Source organism: Schistosoma mansoni, chromosome W (assembly GCF_000237925.1).
Source record: "Schistosoma mansoni strain Puerto Rico chromosome W, complete genome".
Lineage (NCBI taxonomy): Eukaryota > Metazoa > Platyhelminthes > Trematoda > Strigeidida > Schistosomatidae > Schistosoma > Schistosoma mansoni.
The window spans coordinates 51978299-51986140 of NC_031502.1; positions in this window are offsets into that span (position 1 = coordinate 51978299).

Sequence of the window (7842 nt, forward strand, 5' to 3'; positions counted from 1 at the left end):
ATAAGGATATAGTATAGGAAGGAAGAAAGTTATGAAGCAATTTTGATCTCAAGTTTTAAGGGAAGATAAAGAGTGTATGCACTTAATCTAATTTAGACTACCATTGGAGGCCAAGAAACTCTGGACAACATTTGGGTGTGAGACGGAAGGTTGTGGGTTTGATTTTTGAGTGTGGGATCATGGATGTGATATTGCTGATAAGTTCCATCCTAGGATGTGATGGTCATCCATTAGTTCCAGATTTTCAATGGTTATTTTACTTATATCGGTTTATTATTTCGATGAAATTCAACAAACTCTTACTGATAATCTATAAGATATTTAGCGTTTATATATATTTTTTAAATGCATTGGTTTATAGGGAGAGGTCAGCATATATCCTTTCCAAATGTAAAGATTATCAGGAAATACAACAGAATAAGAACTCGACAAATAGGCAAACTTGTACTTCTGTTGAACAATCAAGCTTTGAATAGATCGGCGCTTTAGTATTTACTGTACGGCCATAACTCTCATTATTTTGTCACTTTCGATTTTCAGCATTTGCAAAGTTTATTTAGCTCATATCAAAAGTCACCCTATGTTTAGATTAGTATGTCATATGTTTAGACAGGTATTTATCTAGCTAGTGCGTAACATCTGCTAGTCAACAGTGTGATGACATGTTTATAGTTTCACCCTGAAAATATTTTTAATCTAAACTTTTCTCAATAGATAGTTCTGTAACAGACCAGTAGTAGTTTTAATATACTTATTACTCCAGAATGTTCCGTTCTCATTTTCGACACCTGCATTGAATATATCAATTGTAGGCCAACACTATTTCAACAATAGACCAAATACTTTACTGGGCTAAACTAGAAAGAGAGTTGGTTAGTGCTTTACTAACTCATGTCCATTTTTGACCAGAAAATTAATTTTCTCTTTTAATTACCGATCATTCAAACTTTACAGCTGTTTACTAAATCTGTTTACGCGCACACTTACAGGAACATGAAGAAGGATTTCTGTCGATTGTTAGGTTGATTTTAATGACCACTGAAATTTAAAATGTCTTATGAATTAGTGTAGTGTTGTCTTGAAATAAATGATTATATAACTAGACACAGAAAAGGACCATGCGCTTTTCCATGGAGTTTCGAAGGTAGACTCGTAAGTAAATTCACTTACGTGGTTTTTCGGAGGTAAGATTGATACCTGTTGGTAAGGCATATTCTTGACTTATATTAAACCTCATGTAATTTCGTGACTGAGAATTACGAATATCGTCGTATTTTATTGTTCTTTCAAATCTTGTGTTATACCTATAGAGAACGAGATTCTCAGTAAATAATTACGCTTAGAACTTATAAACATGTCCGAGGAGCACAGCATCTTAAGATATCAATTGTATGGCTCCATTCGATTTGAATTACCCTTCAAACGTTGAAGCTCTAACATGGGGTTAACAGTGATTTTTCTACACTAGGGATGGTATTTTGTAGGTTCAAGTTATAGGTTGTGAGAACTGCGATTGACTTCATGAAAATAGGGGACAGATGAAGGGAAATTTTGATGTACATGAGAAATATGTTTGGATGTGAGTAAACTGATGTTACTTCCCTACGCCTCACTATACAGAAGTACCTAAATTAGGTGTATTAACATTGTGTAACCTCAGCTCAAAAATGACCCACTTGAGAGATGCCATTCGTCAGTCTTTGATGCTAAAAATATATAGACGAACTAGTTCGTTCTCGCGAAAATTCCTTATCGTCTATGATGGGAAGCCTATGGCAAAATGGAATGTATAGTTCTCATGGGGAAATATGTTTAACTCCTCATTTCACTGGAATAACACCTAAAATCTATATAAACAGAAAAACGACTTATCCTACTCCAATGGTAGACCCTGTTAAGTATCTTCTTAAATAACGATCATATATCGGTTCATGTAAATTAGGCTGAATGACTTAAAGATATGTTGGTACGAAGGTGAGATGATCTTATTTCTTAGTTTCAAGTTAGGCATATCATCATTTCTTATCCTTTACTTTGTCACTCTCCATTTTCGTCAACAACTAATCTGTTTGTTATTTTTTTTCTTCCTCCCATGTGTTCTAATGAATATACAGGATATGGATAACTACACTATACTAAATTTGTTTTCTATAAAATATCCAACATCTAATTTGCCATCCTTTCAATATACATTTTAAAAATAATTAAGTCTAATTTCATGATACTTGATACGCGATTCTTAGATAATAGAATGAGAAGATAGAGTTTAGCATCTCTATGTGATAGATACATTAACACAGTTCATTTCGATCAGTCCTATTTATTTATTTATTAAAACACATAAATATTGGTACAAGGGGCACCAGATACATATGCGCCACACAAATCTCATTTGATTTGTTTGAGGGTTGTAATACTGCCCGGGCGCCCAAACCGAAGCAGGTGGTTTTCTTAGGGGGCCACACCCGGAGCCTTTGACCTGAAGGTCTAGTCCACAAGGCAGTGGAGCGTCGCAAGAAAGTACAGTCCCATGATAACCGGTGACCAACGATTGATTCATACGCCATTTGTTCCCTCAGGATACTGGAGTCCATGTACACCATTGGTTTGGGATCAGGGTTATTCAACTCCCCTCGGTGGACTTTCCTTGTCCACCAACCCGGTTAAAACACCGGACATTCGCTTTTCGTCTTCTCAATTTCGTAAACAACGGTAATGCCACGAGAAGGTAGTGAGTAGGACTTCCCTGGCAGAGGCTATATACTCGCGGCCATGTGAGAGCATTTCGAGAGGGAGAGCGGACTCTCCCCACTCATATGACAAGTGACAAATTGAAATATAAACACAGATAATGAGGGAAAATCATCTGAATTACATCCCTCCAGATATAAAAATCAAATCGATATTTAATGAATGTCATATTCACTAGGACTAACCATATTAACATAAATGATACTACTGAAGACAAGATTAGGCTTCCAAATGAAAACTGATAAAGGATGGATAATAAAAACCGTAAACGGATTGAAAAAATATAGTATATTAAGAATTATTATTCTTTTAGAATCTAAAAAGTATATCTACATCACCACCTTACCATTCATTGGTTAATTAAATAACCGTATATTGAAAGGAAGGCTAAATCGACTATTGATAGGACGTACCATGCAACCATGGTCATTATCATTGAAAAACAATGTTCATACTTTACTGAAAAACCTAAACAGCGGGTAGACAATTGCGTCAATTTTCAGTGCCTTTACCAACTTATATGTATTTACAACCACATATATATAGTGAAAACAAATACAATCCAATGGCCGATTAAAAACAAATGATAAACATCCACCTTTCTCCACTGAAAATGTAGTTGAGACAGGTCATAAGATTAGTCTTATTTCAGCCATTGTGGTTTTGCAGATAAGTGATCTAAGGTGAATACCTGGATTTGTTAAAGACCTATGCTTACGAGAATTCAATTCCATCTTTTTGTTACTAAAGAGATCTATACTTGCATTAAACCTACTGAGATAATTTTAATTGGTTTTACTATTTAGAGTGGTATGACACATGTGTTTTCATTATTACCTCTGCTCTTCCTTATTTTTTAATTTTTGTTTTATATGAACTTCAATGCTCCAATAAATATCCTAACAAGCAATCGAGATTATTCGAAATGTAGGATGGGAATTTTGTCAGATGGGTATATATCATGGTGTTGATGTCCACATCGGGAATAGAACCCAGTGAATTTCAATCCGAACGTGCAACTAGTCGTCTACTTAAGTACTGTGTCCAGATAGCCACTGTCTTGTGAAACGAGATGAACTGAAAGTGTTTGTAACATCCTAGTGATAACACAAATGTCACTAATTAGTCACTTTTGGTATTTTTGCATCCTTAACGGATTGCCTCGATATTGCGTGACATCTACGGGTAACTTTAGTAAAACTGGATAGAGGCCAGCATTGAAATCCAAGTCCGAGTTCTAGTCCCAATGTGAACAGGAGCACATATAGGTACACCTAACTGATGACTCTTAAATAGGACCAATTGCTCACCCTGGATCCCACTGGTAACTTCACTAAAATATCGAAGAGATCTGCTCAGGATATACAAATGTTAAAAGTGACTAATCAATTACAATCCTTAACAACATAAATAAACGCCTAAAAAAACATCCGTTTTAATCGCTACTGTCAATTACATCTTCATCACAACTATCTATTACACCAAACGCTGAACAAATTTCAAAACAAAACTACACAGATCACACATTTTAATAGTCATAACAAGAATGTGAATAATATTGATAATAGTAATAATAATAATAAATTATAATTAAAAACACTGAGTAACTTTTCTTAACATATTGATTTGTTTATTTGATTTAATTTGAGGCACATGATGAAACTGTTATGAACATTATCCAATTACTTCTTCATTCAGATCTTTGTTTCTACACTGATGGTTCATCGTTTTCGTAGCCAACATCCGTTGATGTTACTAGTCATAATCATTGTTGTAATGATGGTAATAATAATATTTGTCGTGTTAGTGTATATATGTGTGTATGTATGTATGTATGTATGTATGTAGATATGATAATAGAAGAATCAAGATGAGTCGTCAAAAAAAGAATAATCATAACAAACAAAATAATAATGGTAATAATGATAATAACCACAACGATAATAATAAAATGGAATCCCTCCTCACATACAAACGAATGTATGGAACATTAAATCATTTACTGATTAGTGGGAGGGTATTCTTTTGTCCGTCAATATGATCTTGTCAATATTTAGGAGTCTACACATATTTGGGAGAAAGAAATTGGAACAATTAAATGGGAAGATAGATAGAATCAGGTGTGTGTTTTTTTCATCAAGACAATTTAAAAAAAGAGGATAATATGTTTCTAAGTATGTTTTTATTCGTCTGTGTTTATTATTTTCACCTTGAAAAAAAAAGAAAAAAATGGTATATTTCTTGACTTACATCTAACAGTATCAAGGTATTACATACATTTTACACCCCTTTCTGATATGAATTACACAACAATAATAAAAAAAAAACACATCAGACTGAATGATCACACTAAAACAACAAAAGTGGATGAAAGAAAAAAATTCATTTCGTTTGCGTTTTTTTTTGTTTCTTCTTATATATGAGAAGACAATCCAAATTTGTTTACATCATGATATGAAGAAGAAGAAGAAGAAGAACTAATCCCCAAGAACACAAGTTGGTGAATAATCAAAGAAAACGGAAATAATTTAAAGAAATCAAATAGAAAGTCAAAATTATTGACCAAATGAATAAACCCAATAAAAATGGTATTAATCTCTGGTTGTTATTCATTTGAATTCAATTCTATGTTGTTACATGGATTTGATTTTTTGTTTGGAGCGGGTATAAGAATTTTGCTTGGTTGTTTAAATGACTTGTATGAATGAATATAACGAACATAATGAGTAAATTTATGTATATATGTGTTCATTTATATGTTTTTGTCTGTTTATCTATGGGTTAACTTTTGCAATACAAAATGTAATAATACTTATCTATTCCATATTATAATCCTTATCACTTTTACTGTCGAAATAATAGAGGCTGTGATAAATATTATCATGGGTAATACTTGTTAGACCACACACACACACACAGATACATAACAGAATAAAGAGAGAACTATTCGATTAATTAATTAACAAATAAATGAATAATTAGTAGTCAATTAAGTAACAGTATCTGTTAGTACTACTACCACGAAGAAATGAAATTTGGAATAAAAAGTAACATACACGCACACACACACTCAAATGTACCGATACACACAATCTGAAAGAAAATATTTGTATGATAAATAGACAGACAGACTACAAAACCCATGAAGTACCTACACGAAGTGAACAAGTCATACGAAAAAAATTTTTTTTAAAGAAAGAGAAAATATTTTTCTAGATCATCTGTAACACCCACCCCTTCATTGTTTTCACAGACATCATTAATAAGATTGAATAAATAATTGTATAATACTGATCAATTTAAAAGGTTTCCTTTTTTTAGTTATATTCTTCAATCCAGGAGTGTAAAAGGCCTCCTCCACAGGACGGGATCGATGAGTGATCAGTGGGGGAAATCATGAATTGTGTTTAAATGATAAATAATATGAATAGTATTTTTCGCTTAAGGGTTGTTTCTCCTCCTAATTATTTTTTTAATTTATTGATTTATTTTTTGTGTGTATTATATAGGAACGAGATACAATTAGTTGTACACGAAATAATTTGTCACGTGGTTTTTTTTAAGAAAGAAAAATACCTTGATTAGTTGTTAAGGAAACAAAGAAAAAAACGTGTCATTCACAGTAACAGTTGTTTCTTACCATTTTCTTTTCTAAAAATCATACATCATAGGGAGAAAAACAAGTGTAATTTAAAGAACAAAATTCAATAAAAGGAGAAATTGGTTATTAGAGGGGTGGAATAAGAACCAAAAAAAACAAATTAAATGGAAACAAATGAGAAGAAAGTAATAACTGAGTAAGGTGATGTAATATTTCCCCATCTGTTGATCAATAAAAACAACATATAAAATCATTCACAACTAAAAAACAAAAGATAAATAATCAATGAGTGTAATCAATCTCTTACACTCTTAATTATAAACAGACTATTCACTTCATACATATTTAAGAACATGTCACATAATAAAGTATAATATTCTGTACGTTTGTGTGTGTGTATGTGTTTGTCTATGTGTATGTGTATGCATAGATGTACATTGATTGAATAGAAACATACACAAAACATCAACAGTACTACTTATTATTGTATGTTAAGATAATGATTTTTAAGTGGGAAAAAAAATGAATTCAATAAATCAATAAATACACAATATCATGGATTATTGAATGAAAAGAAACTTGGTAACAAGAAACAAAGATCAAAAATAAGATAAAACATTTAAACATATATATTATATATATGTATAGATATATATATACATACCTTTTTTTTAAATTTCTATGAATGTATTCGATGTTCAATTTTGAAAAATTAAGTTTTTTTTTTAAATAAAATAATTAAAAATTGTTTTTTTTTAAATAAAAAAAATTGTAAAATATATAATAAAACAATAAATGGATAAATTAACAAATGCTTGAAAGTTATTTTTGTTTTTTTTTCGTTTTTTTTTGGGGGGGGAGAGGGGGAATTATTAAATATATTTTTCTTCCATCGACCATCTGATTTTTTTACTGATACAAAAAAGATCGATCTGATTCTCTGTATTGTGATCCGGTGAGACACATGTATCTTTGTGTATACATTTGTGTGGAAATATTGTGCCACCTATATCCATTTTGTTGAATGCACATAAATTCGAGAATCTGTCACCATTCTCGTTCCTTTCTCTCAGTCAGTGCATTTCGTCCCATGATATCTTCATAACCGATGTTGTCCATTTCAACTTTGGTGTCTAGGCTTTCCATCAGGATGTTGAGGCTTTTTGCTAAGCACTTCACTATGATTGATTGCAGCCTCTCATAGGACTGATCTTTAGTTCACCAGCATTTTCTTATTCATTGTCTGTGTACAGCAGTATCTTTCCCGAATCTAATCTTCTGTTTCCTGCTTGAGTCCAAAAGTTTTCTTTTACTCCAAACACTGCCAAATTGTATCTCCTCATTTCTGTAGCTATTTGACTAGTCCCTGTGGTCTCGACATTGTGCGGACATCTCGTGTACCTATATATGTTGTTGTTCTGGTTGTTAGAATGCGTATCAGCCTCGTAACTTCCGAGAATCTCGACTTGTACCATTGAGTATTCTAATTT